We start from the raw sequence: 27387 nt of genomic DNA, 5'->3' as shown, positions 1-27387 counted from the left end.
ATAAAAATGTAGCTTTTTAATTCATGTGGCAATGCTTTTTCAATTTACTCATCAATTTCAGTTGCACTATTCTATTGGCTTACAGTGCTTCTGGTGTAGAAAAATACATGTTTAAAACGTGGCTAATGGATTCAAATACAAAAATAATAAAATTACAGAATAAATGTAACATTTAAAGTAACCACGTACCAGTGATGTTGGCGACGACGTAGAGGCAAGGCTTTATTGTTATCTGGAGTATTACAAGACACGCTACGGGCGGAATGTACTTTCTAATACGCTGACTTTACTTGGAAAACATTAATTTGGTACTTTGTCTCATTGACAATGGAAGAATTCCAAAATAATATTCGAATAAGCTATGGCACCATCTTTCATTAACAAAGTATTTTTATAAAACAGCTTCGGGAGAGGTTCTGCAATCAATTTCAAAGAGGAAGTACTGCTTACAACAATTGTTCAGTGTGCTTACAAGGGCAATGTGTTAGATTCAAATATTCAGGCTTATATTCAGTCGGTTTCAAATTCACATTTTAGAATGACGATTTTTTTTTATCAAAACCTGCTAGTAGTATAAACGGCATGTGACTCTTTTTTTTAATTAAGTGCCTTATATAATTAGTTTTGAATAAACCCAGTAAATTTTCCGACACTAATAAACTAGATGATCTAAAAGACTACTACTGTTGTCTAAAAGAGTTACTTTAAAATATACCTAGTTTATTCACATAATTCAAATACAAGTCAAAGGATTGGTGTAGTATCTAAAAGGTTTCTCAATAATTTCTTATGAGTAACCAAAATTGCAATCTTCTACAGCTTTTAATCAAGCTATAATGTGTTTGTAAGCCAATAATTTTTTTAATTATGAAGCAAAATTTTGACGTTCAAAGTAATATTTTTAATACCATGGCTTGTAGAGCTGGCAAAACTGTTTTTTTCCACTCTTCTTCTCTGAAGACGAGAAATAGTTATTTGTGCAACTAGTGAGCAAAGTGAGCAATTGACTCACTCGAGAGAAATACTTAATCACGAGCCATAGGCGAGTGAGGAATGGTTTCTCGAGTGAGGCAATTGCACTTTGCCCTCGAGTTGCACATTATATTTTTCCTGTCGTTACCATAAAACAAATAAATTGGTAAAGAAACGTAACATATTTTTGCACAGAAGTGAACTTTTAATAATGATACAACAGTACAACAGCTGACCAGCTGATTTACAGCTAGTGCTGCCAACGTATTTCGCGCGCATGCGACCTTGTCTGCATGTTTCGCGCTCACTGTTTCGTGCCTTCACGTTGCAAATCTGGAGTAAGACAAAGTAATTAGAGTGAGACAATATTAACATTGTCTCACTGATGAGCGAATTGGTCACTTTGCTTTCTCAAATCAGTGAGAGAACATGCACATTGTTGAGTAACTGTAGGGAAATAGTTATTTGTGCAACTAGTGAGAAAAGTGAGCAATTGACTCACTCGAGAGAAATCCTTACTCACGAGCCGTAGGCGAGTGAGGAATGGTTTCTCGAGTGAGGCAATTGTACTTTGAACTCGAGTTGCACATTATACTTTTCCTACAGTTACCATAAAACAAATAAATTGGTGAAGAAACATAACCTATTTTTACACAGAAGTGAACTTTTAATATAACATTTAATGTGAAGTGACAAATACAACAGTACAACAGCTGACCAGCTGATTTACAGCCAGTGCTACCAACGTATTTCGCGCGCATACGGCGTTGCCTGCATGTTACGCGCTCACTATTTCGTGCCTTCACGTTGAAAATCTGGAGTGAGACAAAGTAATTAGAGTGAGACAATGTTAACATTGTCTCACTGATGAGCGAATTGGCCACTTTGCTTTCTCAAATCAGTGAGAGAACATGTACATTGTTAGGTAACTGTAGGAAAAGATATATGTTCTCCGATGGCTACTTTACTCATCAAAGATAAAAAAATAACGTCCTTAACTGATGTGATTTATTTATTATTCGAACGGCAAGATCACCAATTTACAATGTGGATTCAAGAAGTCTAAGTTTAACACAGCATGCATTGTAACAGAAAACTTAACTAACTTAAATCTATAGCAGGAGCAGAGCAACATCGGTGGTGGTGATGTCTTAAAACATGACGTGACCGGATATGGAGTGAGCCGAAACTGCCTGCAATGCTTCAGTACCTCACTAAAAATATATGAAACAGAAAAAAACACAGTACATGTCGCTTTTCCCCTCTTATAAAAATGATGGATATTCTAAGAGAAAATATAATATTCAGCATGATTAAGGGCAACTATTGTAGTCGATGGTAATCTTCAACTCACTGTAACAAGTTTAATATTTATTTACACAGTTTTAAAACCCTTATGTATCAAAGCGAGATTTGACAAGACGTCAGAGTTGAAGTGGTATTGCTCAATTGCAATACAATGCATTCATCGAACATTACGAAGTGTATTGTCGAACGTTCGAGGACCGTTTGAATATGACAGCATAATACGTCATGAATAACAAATGATATGGGCGGCTTCGGGTGCCATTTGGGCGGCCATTATACCTATCATTTGTGCTAATCTAGATACTTTCCCTTATCTGAATTTTCTTTTATTGCGATACTACTTTATGTATAAAAGATGTATTGCTTACAGTTTAAACTTAGGTCATTTTAAATATTTAATGGTTTAATTATTTCGAAGTAATTTATCATGCAAACGTATAAAGAATTTACACTTGAGCCGGATATTTGTAACCGGTTAAATACAATAGATTTAATTCCTAACAATTAATACAATAAGGTGATGTCGAGTTTCGTGTACCTTCAATGTTCCCGCAAAAGATAATAAAGGTTGTTGGAGGATAACATTTTTGGTTTTTGGTACCTATAAAAAATTGTCATATTTTAAACATAATCATATTTCATAGTTTAAGTGTAATCCTGTTTCAATTTATCAAAATAACATTAGGGGGGCTTTAGAGAAAGCAAGATATGAGTATTCATCAGTTGCTTACAGAAGATCAAATGAAGTAGGTACAAATACATACAGGTGTTGAGGTCTATATAGTGGACATAATTTACAACCATTGATGGTCATATTCGATTTGCTTCACAAATTACCTTTATTGGTTTTAATTTAATTGCATGGTTGGCTAGTCCATTGTAGTATAAACTTTTTTTTTCTTTTTAGATTTCTAATTAACATAACATAATACCTTATACGACATTGCACATGACCTAATACGAAGGACTACTAGTGTACGTTTGTTGACGAAAATAGTGTCTTTGGTTTCAGTACGTTGTTTAAGTTTATTTATTACTACTCGCAGAGTACCCGTCCTTCGTACGGTGTTGGCATATAAGTATAAGATGCTTATTGCAGTTATACTCGACCTTTGCGTTTGCAATTGGGGAGGACACAGTTTAATAAAATTTGCTTCTTTAAATTTACCGTATACTATAGTATTACCATTGACTTTATAACAACACATTAACTATAGCTATAATGTTCTACCAGTTCACCTAAACAATAGAGAAATATAAATTATAAAAAATCTGCAAAATATAACAAATTGTCATCAAATTAACTAGGTGAAACCCGTCGAAATCGACGGTTACTTTCAAGGCTTCTAAATCATCTAACTGCGATAAATTGGGTGAAATATACATATTTTGAGCATTTAGCATTGTTTAAAGAGTAATAAGTGTAAAAACAATCATGATTTTTAATTGCGTTAGTTGACACATTTAGTTGATCATTCAATGAATAAAATATTCCCCATACGTAGGCCTACTTCATCGGAGTTATTATTAGTATGTTATATGGTATCTCTTCCTTTGGAAGAACCTTTAAATAGTATTAAAATGAACTCGGCAAATAGAAACAAAATTTAACTCCCATAAGAAATACATGGGGAGCAAATTTCGTTTACGTAGAAATCGCGTGGAATTATAGATACATTGATGCCGATGCTTGATGGCAAATCTGTACGTGCATACCTTCAATTCGAGACCTCAATCATAAAAATCGGTCGGGTAGAAGAGCCAAACGAACTCGGCAAAGTAACCCCAAATTTAACTCCCATAAGAAATACATGGGGAACAAATTTCGTTTACGTATAATACGCGTGGGATTATAGATACATTTATGCCGATGCTTGATGGCAAATCTGTGCGTGCATAACTTCAATTTGAGACCTCAATCATGAAAATCGGTCGGGTAGAAGAGCCAATCGAACTCGGCAAAGATAAACCAAATTTAACTCCCATAAGAATAACATAGGGAGCAAATTTCTTTTACTTATAAGCCGAGTAGGATTATAGATAAATATATCCCGATGCTTGATGGCAAATCTGTGCGTGCATACCTTCAATTTGAGACCTCAATCATGAAAATCGGTCGGGTAGAAGAGCCAATCGAACTCGGCAAAGATAAACCAAATTTAACTCCCATAAGAATAACATGGGAAGCAAATTTCTTTTACGTATAAGCCGAGTAGGATTATAGATAAATATATGCCGATGCTTGATGGCAAATCTGAGCGTGCATACCTTCAATTTGAGACCTCAATCATGAAAATCGGTCGGGTAGAAGAGCCAAACGAACTCGGAAAAGAAAAACCAAATTTTTTTAATATATAAGATAACATAAAAATAACTGTAAACAATCCTAATTTGTCAGTTCTCGTTGCGTATCACAGTTTTCTGTTGCTGCTTAGTTCAAATTAGATGTTTTCATAAATGAAAAAGGATTTTAATGCTGCATCCTGTTGGTAAATCTTGTAACTTTTTAATGGTTTTGCATAACATAGAACCAACATTTTAGTTGAAACCGCTGACTAAATTCTTTATTCCCTTTAAATATGAATACTCATAAGGTTAACATGGGGAACCACAGAGCCACTTGGGCGGAGCCCGAAAGGATTTTTGAAATAAAAATATGTCTCTATGTTAATCGGGAATGTTAGCTATAATCATGCCAAATTTCAGCTCAATCCGTTCAGTAGTTAATGCGTGATTGAACTTCAAACAAACACACAAACTTTTACATTTATAATATTAGTAAGATATAATTGTATTACGTATAAAAAGTCGAAATCATCTCTCGCTACAGCTAATCACATCATTTTCACTTCGTAACGAGGATCTTTTAGACGTTAAACTATAAGTTCCATATCGTAAAAACAGTGCAAGAATAGAAAGACTTTAACAATGTCTTATAATAAATGTAGAATTTCGAGAGAACACGTACTCACAATGTTAGCGGTGACGTGGAGGCAAGGTTTTATTGTTATCTGGGAGTATTACAAGAAACGCCACGGGCAAAATTTTCTTTAGCTTAGATTTTTCAAGATTAATAATAGTTTCTAATTTTTTTATTTAGGAAAGTTAAATCATTCCGAAATCAATATGACAATAATGTATTACCGTTTTGATTTAACTTGTTACTTTAGACTATTAAACAAGCTAAATGAAATAAAAGGCTGTAATCACAGTATTTACCAAATATTGAGTTCTGAGATTATGGGACTATAAATGGATTGAAAATCGAGCAATTTTGATTGTATATCCCTTACCAAATCCACATCTTGTCCTTGCAAAATGTATTGATAAAGTATGCATTTTTACAAGTATTAAATAAATAACCTCTTGATTTACTCTCCAAAAGTATTAAATGTTACAATGTCTGTATAAAACGTGTCCTATTGGAACTGTGAACTAGTTTTCTGTCTCCAAGTAGTGTCGTCACGCCCAAATAATATTTCAACCCTTCTCGAAGGTTAGTGGAGCTGACGTACCTTGAAATTGTTTTCTCAGCTACATTCTTTTCCTGAAGACACACACCCTAGTTTTTTCATTGTTTTATCATTATTTACCATCATTATAGCAATATGTTAATCAATTGTAGATTAAGTAAATAATATAAAAAAAACGTGACGGTCAAACATTTTAGTCAACTTCAATACATTTTAAATTCAGCAACGTTTAACTTATGCCTAATTATTTATGTTTAAAAATAACTAATAATTCATTTTATTTCTTGTTTTGAAGTATTTTAATAAATTATCTTAGGCTGTTAAATCGAGTGGGAAGATACTTTAGAAATCATATTATCATGCTCTTTATTATTACTCTAAACTGAACCTAAATTAGTTTTTGATCTAGAGATCTAAGCTTACAGAGCAAGTTAACTGACATTAACATTAACTAACAACATTAACTAACATTAACATTAGCTGTTACCCCTATTATTTAACACGTAAGGGTAATATTTTTGATAGCTGGGAAATCAGAGGCATAGTTTTGATGAAAACCTTTCAGAAAATATATTACCAAAATTATGTCTTACAATGACAAAAAGATTTAACAAGTTAAAAAACCATCAATAAGAGTCCGAATATAAATAAATGCTCGTCTAGTTTTACATGAGCATTTATAAATTTTAAAACCTGTTGCTTTTGTATCAGCTAAATTGGATCCAAACAAAATATTGCATAATAATTCTGATGAAGTAACAAAGCAACAGTTGCTTTACAAAACAATACTCGATTCTAAACAGCTGATAGGAGTGAAAATCATTACCTAATCGGTCTGTGGTCATTTACTCATTTGCATACAAATAGTGTGTTCCTTTTACTCGCTTCATGTAAACATAGTCATAGAACCAATGGCATCACTGAGTTGTGCAGACAACAGACACTCAATTTGTTATTCCCATAAACAAGTTATTAGTATGTATTTTCAATATTGCAATTGTGCCTGAACAATTAATCAAAACTGTATAAATCACTGTGTGTGGTTATACACAACAATTGATTACATTTTCAATTAGATTAATAGACTGATTAAAATGTATATGTTTTAAATTTTCATTTCAATCGACCTAATTTGTCGATTAAATTATAATGTATTGTATGAGTTGAATGTATTAAATATATACAGTTAAAAGTCATAGATTTTGCAATAAAGCTTTTGTTTTTTATAGTTTATAGCATAAACATTTGTATACTCCATATCGAAAAATTTCGAGAAAGTAAAAAAAATATATTTTCTACATCAATTACAGCAAACATAAACTAAAATATATTTTTGTATTTTTATTATGTTTTATGTTGTAAATAATAGCTGAAATACGAACTTTATTCACTCTGTCATTAGGTGTATAATATTTAGACACTAAAGTCATTTGTACAACACACATGTTAATTTACATTGCTCTTTAGTCGCAGCAATATTAAAGGAAATAAAGTAGTTCCAAAGCAGTACAATCAGGTCCTCAATACATGAAATGCAATCTTGGATGCATCAAACATCCGTTTGTTTGCTGCATGCAATTTTGAATGCACAGTCGATTTTTAGTAGTTTCCCTTACTCTTAAAAGCACCTATCGCATTCATAAATTACAAACTTCCTAAAATCGATGGTGAAAGTGTAATTATTTCATCCGATGGGATGTTGTATACCCCCATTTTTCTCATCTGCGTCCCCTCCCCAAGCAAGACCCTTTGTCCATGATAAAGTCCCTAGGCTTACTATCTCCAATGAATCGTATTACGGTACATCATAAATATTAAATAAAGGTGTGATCAACTCTTTCTGCAATCAATAAAGTATTTACCCTATTGTTGACCATGATGTACACTATTTCATTTTCCATTATGTTACGGACCCCTATACTTTTATTATTTTCATGCGTGTAAGAATTCAACCCATTATCAGCAGCTTGATGTTCTAACGTCAGTGGTTTTATAAAGGCACGGACATCGTCAGCAAAGCATGTTATCGTGAATTTTTTAAATCGGAATTTTACTACTTATCGTCATGACCTCAAAGTAGTAACAAGCTCCCTTTAGTAGCAATAAACCTGCTATTTCTCAGAGAGCAATTTTGTACTAATAAAACTATTTATCTCGTAAATATTTTCAAAATTAGTAATTTTAGGAAATAAAAATGTTTAATGAAATATATACAAAAATATAATGATTTTTTAATTTTTTTTACATAAAAACTCAAAGTGAGGACTTCTAAAAGAACAACGCTTTCAAACAGGGGTAATTTTAAGTAGAACTTCAAATTGAAGATGTGCATTTCTTATTTTGGATTATAGATGAGTTTTTTTCACCAATACATAAGACGAAAGAATAATAGGATAGGATATAGGATTATACGTATTGCAAGAATTATAAATGACTTAAATTAGTAACTGAGACGAAAATTAGAGTATTTAAAAATTATAATAAAAATTCTTACTTTTAGGTTATTTTAACATGGTTATTTCACGTGTTACTGTCATATGTTATTCACTCTTAAAGCAAGAAAGTTTTATTTTTGTCTAACTTTATTTGTCTGTTATCGACCAACATAAAAGGTATATTTTCTTTCGATAACTAATAAATTCGTAATGCTCGTTCCGATTTCGTTTAAGTTGGATTTTTCATGCAATATGTGTTTTCGTTTTAACGATTGTCATATTATAATTCGATGTAATATCTCAAATATGGCTATTTTGCTATAATAGCCTCGATATAATGATCTAATGGCTGTGATGTTGTCTCCAATGATATAACAATATACTTTTAATTTTTTAATCAAAACTTATATTTATATTCATTTACCATAGAATCTGCAGTTTTTTAAAGTCTATATCGTAAAATCGATGTAATGTGAAATTATTTGTATACAGCTATTCTATGTTCGTCAAACATTTAAAGGTATTGAATGTGCAGATGGGTGATTTGTATCTACGTAACGTATTTCATATTGTTAAAACTTAAAACACGTTTTATTTTTTGCGATAAGAAAAAAAAACTCTTGGTGATGATTATGGTAACTATACTTGTAACATAGTAGCCTTAATTTGATGACCTAATCACCATTATATTGACTCTATTATAATATCATGTCCTCCACAATATTTTTTATCAAAACATGGTTGTTTTATATTTTCGCTACCAAATCTATATATTTTTATGTCTTTCATAGTAGGCCCTACTATTTAACGCTACCGTAAAGTTAATTAATGTTTAACTATTCACATCGCACAATTGGACGTTCTTCAAAAATCTAAACAAATTTAATCCACACAAAAATTTCAACCATTTGAAAATAGTTTCGAATTTTAATTTGCTATCAGGACCAACTATTCTTATCAGTGATCTGACCTATGTTATCCTCCGTGCCAACTACGAGTACTAACATCGATATCTCTCTTGCAACCCCTGTAATGTAGGTGTTTTTCTATCCCCTATTTGGTCTACAGGGGCTCTGAGGGTAGTTTTACCTTATGAACGGTGTGGCTGAGTTGGGAGATCTAGCCCATGACACTGTACCACACACGGTGTCCGCACTGTGAGAAGGCCCGTCCGGGACTGACACAACTCCTGACACCACCCCCTGCTGGAGAACCAGGGAACTAGTGATGTACGGCCCCTGCCAGGTAGGAAACGTAAAACAATTACAAATACTTGTACTTCTTACACGACCAAAGTTTTACGTCCAGGAAAGTGTTATTTATTGCATTTTAATTTTAAGTGGTTGAATATAAATTTGATTATGATACTTGTAAGTAAATTACTTTCTTGTTACAATACATCTACAGAATGATGAAATTTATATCCACATTTTAACTAAATATTTAATATGAACACGTTTAATAGAATATTTAATTTGTATTCTTTAATTTTTATGTTTTGATAGAATATGCCTATGAACCAACATAATACCTAAAAGAATTTTTTACCGTTACATTTTTTGAGGTTATCGCTTGTTTGGGTAGTAATTAAACAAGTTTGCCGTTATAAAATTCTAGAAATTGGTTAGTGTTACACAATTCTAAACAATATGACTTCCTTAAGTATTGAGTGTATTTGTAGGCCTACCACAAACAACTTTTGGATCATACAGTGTAAAAAATATATATTTATTCAATATTTCATCCAAATTATTCATTTGGCTCAAACGTTAATTAATTAATATGCTATACAGTAGCATAGTAGTATACAGGAATCAAAATGGCATTGCTAAAAGTACCTACCAAACCCAAGTTAATTTTTTTTTGCAAGTTATTGTAAGAACATGCCATAAATATAAACAAACTATTATGCTTTTTTCATGTAATAATTATTTTCCCCAACAAGATCTTTTCTTTTTCCAACCCCCACACAGCTTGTAATCAAGTATTTTGTAAAAAATATTTTAATTACGATTTGTAAATAAAATTTCACCCCTTGAATCGTGATAAAAAGGACTGAATATTGTACATTGTATTTCCAACATCCAGTATCGCTATAACAAGTGGTCAGCTTGAGTGGTCGTACAATCACTTTGTGCCCTGCGCCTCTAGTCCTCCGCCATGACAGTTTTCCCCAGACCTGTTGCATGATACACACAAGTCCTCAGCCCTTCTATCCCGTGATATTTTATTAATAGCAGCTCCCCTCGACCTGGCCACTCATTCAATAGAACTGCTGATCATAGACACAATGTATTGATGTGTTGCAAGCTAAATACCAGTCTCGTTCCACCATCTTGACTGTAGCATTTGAATGATTTGTTAATAAAATGCAGTAAAACTGATTAAAATTATAAGTTGGCCTACTGTTAATGGATTAAGTTTATTTAGCCTTGAAAGTGGTTTAACCTCTTCATATAATAAGGAATAAAAGAGTTTTTATCATAATGTAAACTTCTAAGGGTGATTTATGTATTTAACCTAAGTAGTCTTTTTCAGATTTACCTCTTAACTTTGTACGTGTTTTGCAAAGTAATTTACCGAACAAATTAGTATCTCTCGACATGATAAGTCGATGTTATTTTAATACGCTCGTAAATAGAAATAGGAGTTCCCTGAACCCTTAAAAAGACCCTTAAGTTCCTTGTTTCAGGGTCTCTGCATGCAAAACCACAATATAGCTATGGTTCTTCCTAAATATTAATTTTTAACTAAAAAAAATACTTAATTGATTCAAACCACTTAGTAATCGGGATGAAAGATATATTCGTTGTCTACCATTTCATATAAATAGGAAATATAAAATGTTACGTTAAAGGCTAGTTTATAAATATTTCTTTGAAAAATGAATTCCATGGTAGGATTTCCAAAATACAACACACCCGATTGCTCCTTGTAGTAGCAACCTTAAATACTCATTGATTTAAGTCGTTTGACAAAATACATTATTCAAAAGGTTATCTCCTTTTGCTACGAATTTATTTGGACTGGAGTATTGACAAGAATGTCTAATGTCCAACACGCTTAAATAAGATGTAGAATATAAATTAACAGGAAAACAATACTCAGAATACTAGTTAAAGTCCCATATTGTGAGGCTTTTAAGAAGCATATTCAGTTTTTTTTGTGATTTTAACATAGTGAAGTTAAAAAATGTACAAACCAAATTTCACAATTTTTGGTATTATATAGCATTAAAAGGTGGTGAAAGGAAAGCTATTTCTTTTAACCAAGGAACGATTTGAAAATATTGCAAGACATTTCAGTACCTCCATGGAAAAATTCCTTCTGTATTTTCAGTATAAAACGGAGTTAAAATTGAGGATGTCATTTACGCGGGTAGTTGTCTAAATTGGCGGGAAGGCTATTTAGTTACCCTCGTCCTCTCAAACGTCCTATGTAGGTAGCATTGTAGATGCAAATTGGTGTCTGGTCTGTGATGTCTTTTCGTGTCTTGCATTACATTTGAGAGCTCAGGTTAAAACATTTTTAAGGCTAGTATGAATTTATACTTTTGGAATATATTTGAAGTTTAAACGATACGAAAACTATTGTTTTGTATTTGTAAATGTTGTCGAATTTATTTTTTTACAAGACTAATAGTAAAAGTTATGTTGATCCAGATGGTCGGATTATATGAAAATATTAATCCAGAATCCCTCTAATACTGAACCAACAGATGTTTTTATTACATTTAATTTCGGTATACGTTCTACTTTTAGTTGAATATTCTCCCACTCATGTAGAACCAAGATGTTCATATGTAAAATAAACTTGTAAAATATCCATACACTATATCATAAATATATCTATAATTTTTCCTCGTCGTACTCTTCATGCTAATTAGTCCAGGACTAATAGTCGAGACCAATCAGTGAACACGACTGTGCCTAATGTCAGTTTTCACCATGTAATTGGTACTTTCAGTATGCTTTGAGTGCATCGCTCATTTGACTAATTATTCATTTCATTACACAATAGCAATTTTACTATTAACAAATTGTATGGGGCGCTTAACATGGATTGTTTTTTATTCTCTCACATTGCGCTGTAAAAATGTTTACAAGTCTTTCTCAAGCTTCAATTGTTATGACTATTGACTGTATCATGGTTTCTCAGACATAAACGCTAGTCAAGACAAGTTGAAAGTAAGCCGAAACTTAATGACTGATGACCTCAAGTCGGGCGTTGACGGCGTAAGCTGCCTAAGTTACTAACTTCTGGTGTGGCCCAAATTGTATCTGTCAGAAAACAGAAGCTCCTTAAAGTAGCCATCGCTAGAAGACAGTTATTTTGTTGAGAATTCATTAAAATATTTGCATCATAGAGACGATAACTACTTATAATCCACCTTCTATCATTATGATCTTAAAATAAATGCTTAGCGTTATATCTAAGCATTTAAAGCCTTAATTGTATGAAGAATGAATTATTATAATGGCACGAAGGCAAGGATATTATGGTGTTCACGCATCTTTGTTCCTAGCAAAGACCATCTAACCACACCAGCATGGTGTGAAATTGTGAATTGTGAAATGCTAATTATATATGACTGCCATACCCATTTTGAACAATCAAAAAACTTTGCAGATTTTTTCCAAAGTCGAGCATAAACTTAAATCATGGTGTAAACTTTTAATCGTTGATGGGCAGTCCACAAATTATTGTTGATGAAAGATTTGTGCACTGTCTTAATAGGTCTTAATACCTTCTATATCTCTCATATGATACTATAGTACTATAGTATCTACTATAGTAAATAAGTACCTGGGGCCCGATCCATGGCTCGGTATAGTTATTTCGATTGTACCCCTATATCAAGTAATCTTTATTGTAATCTTTGCTCAATAGTAACAACTGATTCTTTTCCCTTTGGACCGTATTTTGTAATTTGCTAGTATACTGTCGATGGCTTGTTGTAAACACATGTTAGAAGTCTTTTGTTTACTTTTCCCTTGTAGTTCAACCAACATGGTTACTCGGCAACCCATAATGTAAATTTTAAAAAATTTGATTTAAAATTAAATTTGTTTACGTAGCTAGATTTTTGTTGGCAGTTTTAACTGCTTTAAACACGTTCTAGGCAAGAAATAAATTATTCACAACACTTAAAGGAAATCGTTGAAGCCGTTTTCGAGATCTTTGTGCATGCTAAAAGCATACATACAAGCAAGCCTTGCTCATATAAAAGCATAGGATTGTTTTATACCAAGTTACGCATGATACTTGCCAATTTTGCTGAATATGTTCAATTGTTATGGTTAATTCAATTGTTTGTTCGTGTCCTTGTACATTTCAGCAAATTGATTTTTAATAAATAATAAGACCAAATTACCGAAACGTAGACTTAAATCACTGATCAGTGATCATACAAAAAATAAATGTTCTTTTGTAGGAATAGGGCGCTGACAAGGAAGCGCATCTCGTGGATGAATAATACAATAAAAATATTACCCAACTTATCAAACTTTTACTTCAAGTCAATCAGGTAGTCCCATTAGGAGACACAACACAATCAATTTAGTAAATCACTATAATTTGAACATTCAAACTTTAAACTAAAACACTCGTCTAACCTTTGTATAATAAACTCAACAGGTCGGCTCCTTGTTATGCGAGGCTTGCAGTACTATCTCAACCTCACAGCGTCCTCATGATTTGCATTATAAATGGTCTATCACGCGGTCAGGGGTGATGAACACCACCTCATCTGATAACAGGGGTTCCTCTCGCTATGGAGATTATTGCATGGTTACAAAAATGAATGGCGGAAATTGTTGCGCAGTTACACATGTGAATGGCATAGAGTCAATATTTGGCATACAGTAAATTAGCACTAGTACACCTGTTGCTCGAATTCGAGCAATTGCAAAGAATTACAGGCGTTATTTCAAAACGAATGACAGTCATAATTTTCGATGACTTAAAAGAGTCAACTCAAAAATAATGTAATCAATCACTACACTCCGGTTATCGAAACTGAAAACGCACGCTCTTTATGTATCATGTGTTCATTATGAATAGCTGTTTTAGTATGCAATTAATAAAAACGTATTGATATATAGATTATTCGTCTGTTTAAGTAAACAAAATCTTTTCTTCATAAGAAATACATTGGGATTTTGAGTGGACAAAGCCCGAGAACTTTTACTACAGGAATTGGTGAAAGAGGGCCTCTACACAAAAAATCCTGAATTTGACGCATTGTTTGTAAAATCCGTCCATTATTAACGGAAGAGTATTGTTTCGTATAAATCTCCTTCACGTATTATATATAAGGATTTATTGTGTATTTTCCACGTTTACATTTATTATTTTGTTCTTGGAGACAGATGGAAGATCAGTCATGTGTTAGGGGGTGGGAGTTGAGTGTTTAATGATAAAGTACATATTCAATGAGAGCTGTCTGTTTTCCCTCGAGAAGCTGGGTGCTCTATATAACACATGATGGTTTGGAAATAGTTTAGATTTTAATGGATTTAGTACTTACATTGGATTTATTTTATTTATAACAGTAACATTTAAATGTATAATTTCTTATAACTAACCGTATCTCTAAAATAAATTAAATTACCTTTATGAATATTAATTTCTGGGATATTTCCATAACAGACCATTGATCCGGAAACTCGTTTGGAAGTGGCCCGTTAAAACCTAAAAGATAGTAGTATGTTTTCCGTGCAAAAAGACAGTAAACCCCTGAGGCTGACCGGGGGGTTATAACTAACATAATGTATCAGTACTTTGCCCAAGAGGATTTCTCAATTCCATGCAGTATTTGATAACATGAAATTTAAAGTAGTAGAATAGGCTTAGTATACGGAATAAAATAAATTTATAAAAACAATCATCCATCCACTATGTAACTTCTTTCATGAAGAGAAAAATATACTTCCCAGCTTAACATGTTAATTGGCACCATTCATATAAATAGAGGTTAAACTGGTGTGCACATGAGGAGATATATAAGATCCTGTATACTTACTAACTAACATATTTGTAATGGTATACCTACTAGTCGAAAAGAAATCGAAACAAGGTTAGCTTGAAAAATTTTTGTGTGGAAAGTGGACTAAATGATTAATAAACCTTCTTATTTCCATCATCAGACAAGGATTGTGTGTACATTAAAAAACGTTTGCTGCTTTGATAATTTTGACAGAAAAGCAAAATAAACAGTCGCTCTATTGTGAGCTCTCCTGATATTTTGTAATGAGCCATGCCATGTATTGACGGCTGTGCTGATATCAAGTCTTTTGTTCCCGAAGCCGTCATTGTCTACGTTCATAACGGCTGCTCATTTTGATAACACTCAGTTGAATATACACTGCTAAAATATTGCTCGTAGTAGGATAAATCGTTACAGTTTTCCTTGCGTTATGTTTGTGATGCATACAATCCTTTATCTGTTTATAATTCAGCTATCCCAGAAATGTATATATTTAGTATAGTTCATGAATCATGCTGTGTTCTACATTTGTATTTTAGTACGGTAACACATCAAGTATAATTGAAAAACTTATAAGATAAGTTATAAGTTATAAGATAAGTAATAAGATTCTGTGGTAGTTGTATTATATGTTCATGCCTGATTTATTTATTTATCTTTGTGTAAATTTTCATAAGTAATAAAAAACCCAAGCTAAGAGTGGTATGGAACTCATGTTAAAATAATACATACGAACCTTTTCATTTTAGGTCGATTTGAATACATCTTAAATCTAGATGATAGGTGATTTCTGATTTTGGGAAATGGAAAAAGTTTTGGAAGTTATTAATGCTTTTTCATTCATGAAACTCCAAGCTTCGACCTTGGTAGAAAGGTTTCTCCATATTTTGTATTTAAATCTAATGATTGACTGACTATTATGAATATATTAGTTAGCTGAACAACTGAATCGAGGTAATTCATACAGTGAATGCATTATAGTTTTTAACCACTTATACCAGCCTTAAATCGCCTGGGAATTTGTAAGTAAGCTTATCGTTTGTTTTTGGTTTATCAGAGAAACTTTCAAATGAGATAGTCATGGAGAAAATTCCAATATACATATATCAACGTTCCATACTACATGGTGCTTACTCTCCACGTCATAAGAAATCTTTAAGTTGTTACTATTGTATACATTGCTATGAAACGTGTTTAAAATAATAACATTTTTAAAACCCTTTCATATTAGGCTATGTAGGAAATGTTATTTATCAAAATACAACAAATTGCACATGGTTGGCAACTAACAATGAGTAGTAATAAGGTTTCTCCGTACTATTTTACTACTAAAAACAAATAAAGTTACAAGAAACAAACTTAAAGTTATACAAAATATACATCTTCTTTAAACTTCAAATAAATATTAAAAGTAAAAAGATGTGATAATAACGTGTAAAGAGTGAAATTATCTCGCCTTTTTTGATAGAGATAACGTTGGTCTGGTAGAACAAGACTTATCTCATGATTAATTCATATTCTATGTTTATGTTTCTCGTGTCTTATACATAAATGTATGAGTGTTATTGGGAACAGAGTAAATTGTAAGGTCTAGTTTTGGAGACCGATGTAAAAGTTTTACAGGATATCCGTAGTTATGTATATAGAAATTAGTTGACTATGTGTTAAGTAAACCACAATAACCTTTTTATTTATTGACGATTTTATTCATAATTCCGTACTGGAAGTATGTGTTTTCCTTGACAGTTGATGGCAAAGAAAATAGTTTTAAATAGTTTTTCCTAACATATTAGCACCAATCTATAATATTAAAACGAAACAGTGTTTTTTTTATTTCACGATTCTGAGTCAACCACTTGACGGATTTTCAAGATTTTTGTGTTGAAAGAAAGATAATTTTGAGAACTAGGGAATGTCGAAGCCATAATTTTAGTTTAGGGTCCCAGTTTTTTTAGAAATTAAGTTTTAATTTTGAAAAAGTCTAGCAGCCGACGCTAAGATTCTAACTAGCTTTTGGCATAAAATAATTTGCTTAACATAACAGCTGTAAACATTCAGCTTTTGTGTCACAAATTCAGCATTTGGATAAAATGTAAAGACATACTTAGGGTTGACTTATTTATACTATGTGTAATGCTAATCATTGATACGTTCAATTCTTCTGTAAGAGGATGACAGATTAATTTAATTTACATAGTAAAATATTAGGATGCTCAAATTATTTTTGAAAGCAATCATTGTAATCTTCGATTTGTTTTAGAGCAATATAATTTGTTTTAACTAACAGCTGGTTAGTTATAAAATGCCCTATAGAACTATGAGGTTATATACTCTGATTTTGTCATTGATTATAGGAAATAAGTAAGATTACTAGACCACCGAGATAAGTAACACCATCGATGTGTACAAGTCGAGGCTCTGTAAACGAGTTAAAAAAAGATATGCAAATTATTTTACTGCTCAACTTTTTTGGAAAGGGTAGGAAAATCACAAATTTTATATCTTTTAATTCATCTTGGCAGCTTTTTGTTTACAATTAATGTTTTTGAATGCTTGAACTTTGTTTGGATTAGGCCCGAAAATATTGATGTCATAAAGATGGAAATCAAGAATCCTCAGGAATACGATTTTAAATTACCACGACAACCACAGACGGGTGTTATCCAAAGATATACAGATGAATGACATAGATTGAACACAACGTCATCATTGACCTAGGATACTGAAATTAGACTAACCATCCTTTTATGAAATCTAAAAAAGTGGTTTGGCGTGTGTTTAGTTGTGGTTACGTTTGGAGGTGCTGAATATTTTATAGTTTGAATAAATGAATATGGAATTACGGGAATTACGATGTACATTGATTCAATGAGGTTGGTTTAATTATCAAGGATATTAGAACTGATAACGAAATGGATAAAAACATAGACAATTAATTACGTCACTAGCTTTACTAGCGTTTTTACTTTTGAAATTCCTTCAACATGTGACCAGTTCTTTTGTTCAAATGAATATTATTTTTGACTCAGCTGTTTACAATACAAACTAATATGTTTGTTTCTTTGTTTACACTTATTTATTTAGCAATTAATGCAGTGAAATTGACATAAAAGATGTGTGTGGACGATTCGTTTAATGATGTCAGGGCACCAACGTTATAATTATGGGTAGGGGCCTACTGTTAATTTTTAATGGATGTTTTCGTTTTATTTTAGGGAGTTTCAATTCAGACCTACTGGAAATTGTGTATAGTATGAGTAATTGTATTGTGGTGATATTGATTATGGAAGAGATAGGTATGCGATGGAAGGTGATATCATTGACTAGGCCTATACACTTCTCAATTGATAATTACTCTTTCTACTGTAGGCTGCAATAAAATTTGTCTTTATACGTGCAAACTAGCTGTTCTGAATTATAGGCCTACACCGTTTTAAATTACTACACCCGTACATAGGACGGGCTAACATCTCGTATTTGATTAAATTGTATTATATTTTGGTTCCTACAGCACCGACCAACCAGGGTGACTTTGACGTCAATATGAGTGTTAAATGAATGCTATTATGGTTTTGTTTTTGACTAAGATCAGCTGGTTCATCAAGGACACGTGGGTCGAGTTATAAACCTTATAAAAGCTTCCGACTTTTCTCAGGATCGAACCGGCGACTTTTTGATAAGTTCTGTATCCACTCATACACCAAGCATATGGCTTTTACATTTCAACGGTTACATTTAATATTTGTATAAGATACTAAGTATACTGAGCCAATATTTATACCGTAAAAGCATGTATTCTTTTGTATAAGTAACATAATTCACCAATATCTTCTTACAATAACTTATAATTTGTTTTTGTGATCTTTAAGCAGAAACTACGATTTTGAAATCGAAGTTTTTATTGGTGTTTATTTAAATTTTGTACTCAAATTAAACCAACAACTCCTTTCTTTAATATCCTCGGGAAAGTATCGACGCATATTCCTTTTTTACAGAAACTACCTTTGACTAACACAATTTTTAATAATTAAATGTAGGTTTATAATGTGAACATGACTATGTAGTCTAAAGTACTTTAGCAAGCTCATGCATGTGCCCTCGTTTAGCCGGGCTGTAAAAGACAGTGATTAATCCAGGGTTTAATCACTACGGGAGGGTAATGAATGTACCCGTGGCTAGTGTTCGCCAGATACTATCGTGTGTTTTGTTTTGTTCATTTTTTTAAATTTTTAGACAAGTCACTTTTAATACTGTTAAATATTAAGCAAATGTTTAATTTATAATGGTTACTGTTGTAAGATTTTGCACGCTGAAGATGATTTTTTGAAGATAGAGAAAGTCTCAATACTAGACTACCATAAAGTGAAATTTTTATTTAAAAAAGCCACATTCTTTTTTATATAAAAATTGATGTGAAAAAGGCTAAAAAACTGTATATTAGTACTTCTGTCCAATTCCAATGCTCTTGGTTATACTCGCAATACCAAAATAGATATATTGCTATCGTTGTTTTGAAAGCTGTTTAAGGTCGGCAAAATAGATTTACCTGAGATAAAAATGCCTAAATAGTATCTTCAGTTGATGTTAAGGGATTATACATATGTATATATACACACGTGGAAGTAGATTTAAATAGGGAACAAATGTATAAACACTATGCCCAATTGAACATTTGATTAATAAAACTGTTTAACAATTTATTTACAATAGTAGAGCTAAACTGTTGAGGGTACAGTCAATTCCTCTCTTCAGATCATTCACATAGAGAGAATAATTAGTATATGGACCATTGAAAATTTTGAAAAGGACGAAGTTCATATTTCAATTACTATTGCTCATTTCATAATATGTGTAAATTGTGTATAAAGCACACCATGTTATTTAAACCACGTAAATATTCATTTGGCTACATATTACTTAATTTTGTTTCGCTCTTGTATTTGAAATCAAGTCATTTATAATGCAAAGCACCAGTTAGTAGAGGTAAGCAGATTCATTAGCTAAACACGAAGTGATGTTAACCTCAACCACAGACCATAATAGAGCCTTTGATATTGAATGTGTCGTGCGTTACAACCGCAGAAACGGACTAAATAGGCAAAGCAGCACATTATTTACAAATTAGCTGTGCAGTTACATAACAAATGTAATGAAACACCAGCATGTAGTAAATGCTTTGAAGATACTACAACTCATTGTTCCTAGTGATACCTATAGGTCACAATCTTGAAATTATGTGAAATACGATCTTATATTACAAACACATTTTAGTTTTAATTTATTGCAGTTTCCAAACTTTTCAAAAGATTAAACGCCACTGTACCCATGTGTATTATGTCTACACATAAACTATTTCGAATGTTAAGTGCCTTAAATAAGCCAAGCAGTTGGCCTCGTTGATTTTTGTCTCTTGTATTACTTTGACAGTTGCTGGCAAGGGAATTTTGTTGTTTTTTACTGCACTTTAATGTTTTTCCTCTACCTTTTATTGTCCTAATATATAAGATTTACAGTGTTACTTATACGGTTGGATGGAATGACCATTTGGAGATCTACATACTGTACCAAATATACAGCAAAGATGCAGAGTTAAAGTGTAACAAGGATTAGGGGCGTGAAAATATTTATTATGTATGCACAAATGTTACACAGTTTTCACTACCTTAAGATAGATACAAAGTTAAATTTAGATCGGTTGGAAAATAAAAGATTCAAATGTGTATGTAAAAGAGTACAAAATGGCGGACAGAATCTGGTAAACTAAACGATTTTGGAGAAGAATAAATTCTTGTTTTTCTCTTTAATTTGTCCCAAGAACCTTTTTTCTGAGTTTCGTTGTTACATACAGGACACCCTGTATATTTCGAATAGCAATCGATTGTAAATCTTGATTAATGGGTAAACATACCACGGTTTAAAACCCAGTTGTGTAAGAGATTTTATGAGTTTTACATAATAATAACATACTTATACAGACTTCACTTTGCATATTTAGGCTAAAACCGCTAATTGATACTAGTTGGAATCATACACTCGGGTTGCATTTAATACAATTAATATAGTTTCCACGTTTAAAAAATGCACAGGTTACAAAAAATCACCAGAGTCGAAACTAACTTTTTTCTAGAGATTAAAACGTCTAACCTGAATTTAATTTATATATCTTGTATTAGTGTAACTAATATTGTACAGTAAAGATATATTCCTAGACTACATTCTACATTTTTTGTAAGAACCGTAAAGTTATACGTTGGTCTATAATTAGGTATCGTAATTTAATTAGAGAGCTGTCGAAATTTGTGTTAGAGGCACTTTTTGTAAGTAAACATCTTTAATTTTAATCACATCATAGGCCTAATATTTTAATTGGTTATAGGTTTGATACAAAAAAAGGATTCTTTAGTAGGCTCGCAATCAATTCTCTTTGGGGTGGCAAAAAAGAAGATTAAAGTGTGTTTAACGATAAATATTTTACTTAATCAGAGTACACAACTATAAAATGCATATTTCGAATTAAAATAGTAAAATACTAAAATTCTAATATACTAATTTCCAGTGGAAGTTTTTGAGCTGCCTCAGTATTTGTAGCCTAGTTTTGCTTAATAGTTGTGTAATCTATTTTTGAAACTACAAATCGGTTGATCTCCTGACTCAAAAGAACGTAGTATCCTCTAGTATACATGGATTACTGTACATTCTAAATATCTACATAAGATACTATACACTCAATATTTACATAATTATGTACTATAAGTACTTATACATAATATGTAAAACTATTTGTCATAACTAAACTTATTTGTCATAGGATTTAACGTTAATATGCCAATAAAACTGTAGGCCTATTGCCTTAGAAATAAAATGTGTTTACAAAGCCTAGAAATTGGTAAGTTAGTAGCCTACCTACCATTTGTGCAGTTTTTTTTTAAACTTTGTCATTTATAATGTTAGTCATAAATACGTAACTTAATTTACTTTTGGTTGTGCTAAATGAAATAAAAATTAAAGAATCGCCTTGATATTCACAGTTAATCCTACTCACTGGCTCACTGAGTAATATAAACATGATGGGGAAGGGAACATGGTGTTATTTAGTCAGAAACATTGTTTTCTAAAATATTCATAGAGCTGTGCCACAATTATATTTTAAACTCTATCTCCTCAAAGGGGTTCTATTATCTTTATTTTAGTATGCATTTTTACCACTGTAAATAATTCAATTAAAATTGCTTAAATTATATGCCCATTATTTAATTTGGATTTGGATTATTTTGTTTGTCCATTTAAAGTGTTTAATTTTCTTACATCAATCTGGTGATATCATTACATTAAAATATAACTTAATGTAGCTTTGGTATTTTTAGCCATATTGTCAAACTTCTTTTACTAAGATTTTCATTTTATGTATTTTAACAACAGATAATACGAATGCTTACATATCACGTACGTACTTAAAATATTGTGGCTTAAAAAAATTAAATCTCTAAATCTCTAATCTAAATGGTGTTTGAATCAACAAGAGTTTTCCCTTAGAATTAACCAACCCTCGGTCGTATTTTATTCATATCATTTAAGAACGTCTCGTCTATCTTAATCCCTATATTTGAATAATTCAGTATAATTCGTCTCTCGCAAACTAGGTTAAATAAATATTTAACCATTCCCTTGGTTTATTATGTAATATCAAACTTAATATTCTATGCAAAAGCTTTGGTTACTTTTCCAAAATGCAATCAGCAAATCTAAATTAATATTTTAATGTGAGTTTATACCTTAATTGTTTTAGTAGATGTAATATATTGTTCAAATTTTACTACAATATTCTGGCGTCTTCATTGAACATGAGACTATAAGGTAAAATAGGTTCCCAACATGAGTAAAAGATATTGAAAGGCGTACAGATTCGATGGATTACAGTCTGACAGTAGAGTTCAGCGTTTAATGCAAACTCCTCATTTATAAATCCCAACATTCGTTTTCTGCCCATCCGTCAAGTTTGGCTCTAGTTTCAGAGCTTTCTTCGGTTACCTCTGATTTTAATTTCCAACTCTATGAAATTATAACAAAGAACAATTGTTGAAAATATAAATTCTTAAAATATTCAATTTTACTAATATGTTAATAGTGGTCATTAGAATCGGAATCAGAATCTGAATAGTTTTATTACCAAAATAATACAAAAATGTACAGGACAAAAGTCACTAAAACCAAACAAGTGAAATCAGACCCATTAAAATAAAGATACAAACTTCAAACTGTACTATTTACATTTAAATGACGAAGAAACACTGTAAAACTCCTTATCAACTAAATATTCCCTCAGACCATGCTCCAATTTTTTTTAAATCATTTTCGCCCTTGATTGTATTAGGAAGAGAATTAAAATACACATGGAGAAACCATCACCCACCAGAAAAATAAGAAAACACAACTTTACTATGCTACGTTACGTTTGCTATGGTTTTTATGAAAAGTGGTACGGGATAGTGGAATAGGTAGGTCAAAATTCCTTCTAAGATTGAAGCTGTGGTGAGATGGCTCTCTAATTTGAAACATTGTAGCCTAGCTATTGATATCGTATCTTAACTTGGCGTTCAATCATATTTGTTATTCATAATTTGCCTCCAGGAATGATAAATAACGTAACAACCCCATTATCAAATCCTTCTTCTTGTCAAACATAAATTGCTAGGGACTTGCCGTTGTCAAATTAAAAAAATACTTTATTATAATAGTTTGATATGTAAGCAATCCTAGGAATAGGTAATTGACGTTTTAAACTTACTGTTCAACTAATTTTCTAGCATGTAATTTTTGGTATTGACATAAAGCAAGATTCTTTTAGAGAGGTCTGGGCAGAAGCATGGACGGACAGCCATCAGAAATATTGACACACTTAATAAAACGCCAATGCAAAAAAAAACAATATACTGTTATAATAGTTACTTGACGCCTAATCAAGTAGTTCATCCTGTTCTGTATTTACAATAAACAGTTCAACTTTTTAAAACATTTGGAAGTATATTTCACATTGAATAACGTTGAATAACTTAATTTATCTTTTTGTATTTTCATAAGTTTTAATCAGCTATCAATAGAAAATGATCATTTTCTTACTGTCCATTTCATTCAAATGTCTGTAGTCAACTTAGATAAATTTGCTAAAACTCGTTTTATTTAACATATAAGGATAGATTACAAAACTGAATATTACATAAACCCAACTACATAGTGAAATATTTTGCACTGAAATGGTGACAAACGCTTTCAAACTTCACGCATGAAGAACAACCTGAATGACTAGGCACCTGTTGCTATGTTTCATGTATAACGAAATTACAATCCTTAACTTTAAGCGTAAGCAAAGTTTCTTTCAACATAAACTATATAACATCTAAAACTATATAATACTACAACATGAGACCTTAAATGTCAAATTTTAATTAGTCATAATACTTACAAACAGTTTAATCATATCCAGCCTATTATTTACCGAATTAATTGTAAAAAGCTTATTAAACACTCATTTAATTTCGTTTAGTAGTTTTACAATTTCAGAACTAGATCACATTCCATAAACATAAATTTCATGGTCAATTTCTTTTCAGATGTGATATAAAATTAACATAAAAATTCTAAGCAAGACTGAAAGATAATTTTAATTGAAAACATATTTTGTAGATTTTCGTCAAATAGTTGAAATAAAAAAATGTAGATAACGGCTTCTTATGAAATCTTTCACAGATGAAAACAACTGTAAACTACTGAACAAAAACAAATTATAGACTACTGTGTATATTATACTGTTGTCATTTGTGATTTTTACAAATACTGTAAATGTTTTTCGTAGGTTTAAAGTAAATATCTTGTTATTTACGAAGCTACAGCTTTACACAGCAAAGCATTTTACAAAAAGTAATGTACAGTGCATGACTCTTTATCACATAACAATAACGAATTGCATTTAATGTTATTTTTAACTTTCTTACCGATAATTTAAAAGTAATTTAAATAAAATATATCACTCATATTATATACAAAACATTCCATTAACTAAATAAAATAAAACTGTAATATTATATTAACTTTTTATTTTAAAGTTCATAATTGGTTTTTGTACATTATTAAAAGTTGTACCAAGTTTTATTCACGATTTTATTTTTAAAACCGGAAATAAATCTGAGCCAGCAGTTGTGGTGACGATCTCGTAACTTCAGCACTTCCGGTCAGCTGATTGTTGTGGTCGGTCGAACAGATATTTGTGATTTTGTGTTGTTTTATGCCCATGGTGAAAATCAAACATATAATAGTTTACCCTCATTCCCTCATACACTCTATACACTCTCTCATATAAATCCATAGTTAACTGGTAATCGATGATTAACCATGAAATACAGTGAATGGTGTTACTGTAGTTACTGTAGTATAAGCAACAAGTTGAAAATACTGTAAACCAAAACTGAATTACTTATAACCTCAAATCCGCCGTTGACAGCGTAAGCAGCTGCTTAAGTTTGTAACTTGTACTTGGTGTGGCCTAAATCGTAGCTATCACAAAGCATGAACTGTTAAAGCAGCCATCTCTGGGGGAAATGTTCTTGGTTAAGTCAGAATTCATATATTTCTATCATAGAGAGTAGAGACTGGCTACAACCACTTACAACTTGTATGGTGCAAAGTACATCTTACATTATAATAAAAAAATAAATAAAAACGTATTCCGGGGTGTATTTAATGCAGTGAATGACGAATAGTAGACTGAAGGATGGAACGTTTCATGTACCTTTTATTCATCTACTATCATTTAACTACCCCAAACAAGGCTCTAAATAAAGTAAAACTGTAATTTTATAAATTACTTATGGACAAAGCTTTAACCTATCAAAAAGTTCACCAAATTTTCTCAACGTTAAACATGCACTACGAACGTGAATCGTGAATATCTTCATGAGCAGCCCACAAAACTCCTGTAGAGGAAAATGAATGCTCTTATGTACTTTTGTTAAAATCATTATTGGCTATGAATACAGTACCAAGCAATAGCTTTAAAGAATAAAGTGCATTTTAGTGATCAATTCAAAAGTTTAAATATTAATCAATCATTTTTTAGTTAATTTTACTACCTTACTAAAATGCAGACAATTTCTGTCAACAGCCTTTAGTTTAAGACATTCACATTTAAACTGAAACGCTCTTCTAACCTTTGTTTAATAAACTCAACAGGTCGGCTTCTTGTTATGCGAGGCTTGCGGTGCTATCCCAATCTCACAGCGTCCTCATGATTTGCATTATAAATGGTCTATCGCGCGGTCAGGGTTGATGGACACCTCATCTAATAACAGGGGTTCCTCTTGCTATGGAAATTATTGCATAACAAATTAATGGTGTTTTAAAAATACACTGGGTACAGTGTCAGCATTTGGTATACGGTATATTATCAGTTATATGCATACATTTATTGTGTTGTACAAGGATACAGATAGATGATCAGTCGTGTGGGTGTGGAGCTGAGATTCAAACAGTAAAACACAATGCTAAATTAATTTACTGTTTCCAACTAGAGGGCTGGTTTTGATACACATGTGAGGCTGTGCTTCAACGGCTTATCTTGGATTTAGGTATCGGACTTAGCTTGATGGAGGGGAGGGGCTAGAGGGAGGAACTAAATTGAAAATCAGTACTATCGGATAATATTTTTAGTGACGATTATTCTATTTATTTTTACCGATTTCACAAATCGACTAACATTTAAGGCTAACTAACGTGATAAGGCTAAAAATGAATTTATCGGCATTTACGTGAACAGAATTGTTTTAGCAGAATAATCCCAGCCACTGGTGCTACAGTATTAACGGCTGAGAGTAACTCAGTTGTATGTTTCATTTTGTAAACGAGAACTTACACATTGCCCATCGCTAGAAACCCGCCCATTTTCCCAAGTAAGCACGTTACCTTTTGAGATAAAATATGACAGTATGTAATTATAATTAACCTCATATGTTATTATACATATGAGGTTAATTATTTTATCATCCTGTATGAAAATCACATGTGGAAAATTCGTAACTAAATTATCTTTAAGAATCACCAATATTTATTATAATTATCATTATTATCATTTGATTAAATTATATGCAAGAAATAATCATGACAATCTTTTTATGAAAAATATATACGTAATTAGTAATAAAATTAAGGGCTAATAAGAAAA

At 31.7% G+C, this 27387-nt stretch overlaps 1 protein-coding gene across 2 annotated transcripts in view; it reads right to left on the bottom strand.

The window, feature by feature from the left end:
- Nucleotides 1–9361, bottom strand: part of LOC129002017 (regulating synaptic membrane exocytosis protein 1-like) — a 286069-nt gene extending 276708 nt beyond the window's left edge. For both annotated transcript variants that reach the window (XM_054429503.1, XM_054429504.1), the window contains exon 1: nucleotides 9278–9361. The gene's annotated coding sequence lies outside the window, so the exon portion shown is untranslated. The remainder of the gene's footprint in view (nucleotides 1–9277) is intronic.
- Nucleotides 9362–27387: the final 18026 nt, after the last annotated feature.

This window comes from Macrosteles quadrilineatus, unplaced genomic scaffold, assembly GCF_028750875.1.
Source record: "Macrosteles quadrilineatus isolate MER2022 unplaced genomic scaffold, UCM_ALF_1.0 Scaffold_9__3_contigs__length_116548681, whole genome shotgun sequence".
Classification (NCBI taxonomy): domain Eukaryota; kingdom Metazoa; phylum Arthropoda; class Insecta; order Hemiptera; family Cicadellidae; genus Macrosteles; species Macrosteles quadrilineatus.
Note: the sequence above shows the minus strand (reverse complement) of the source record. Positions and strands in the feature narration are given on the sequence as shown.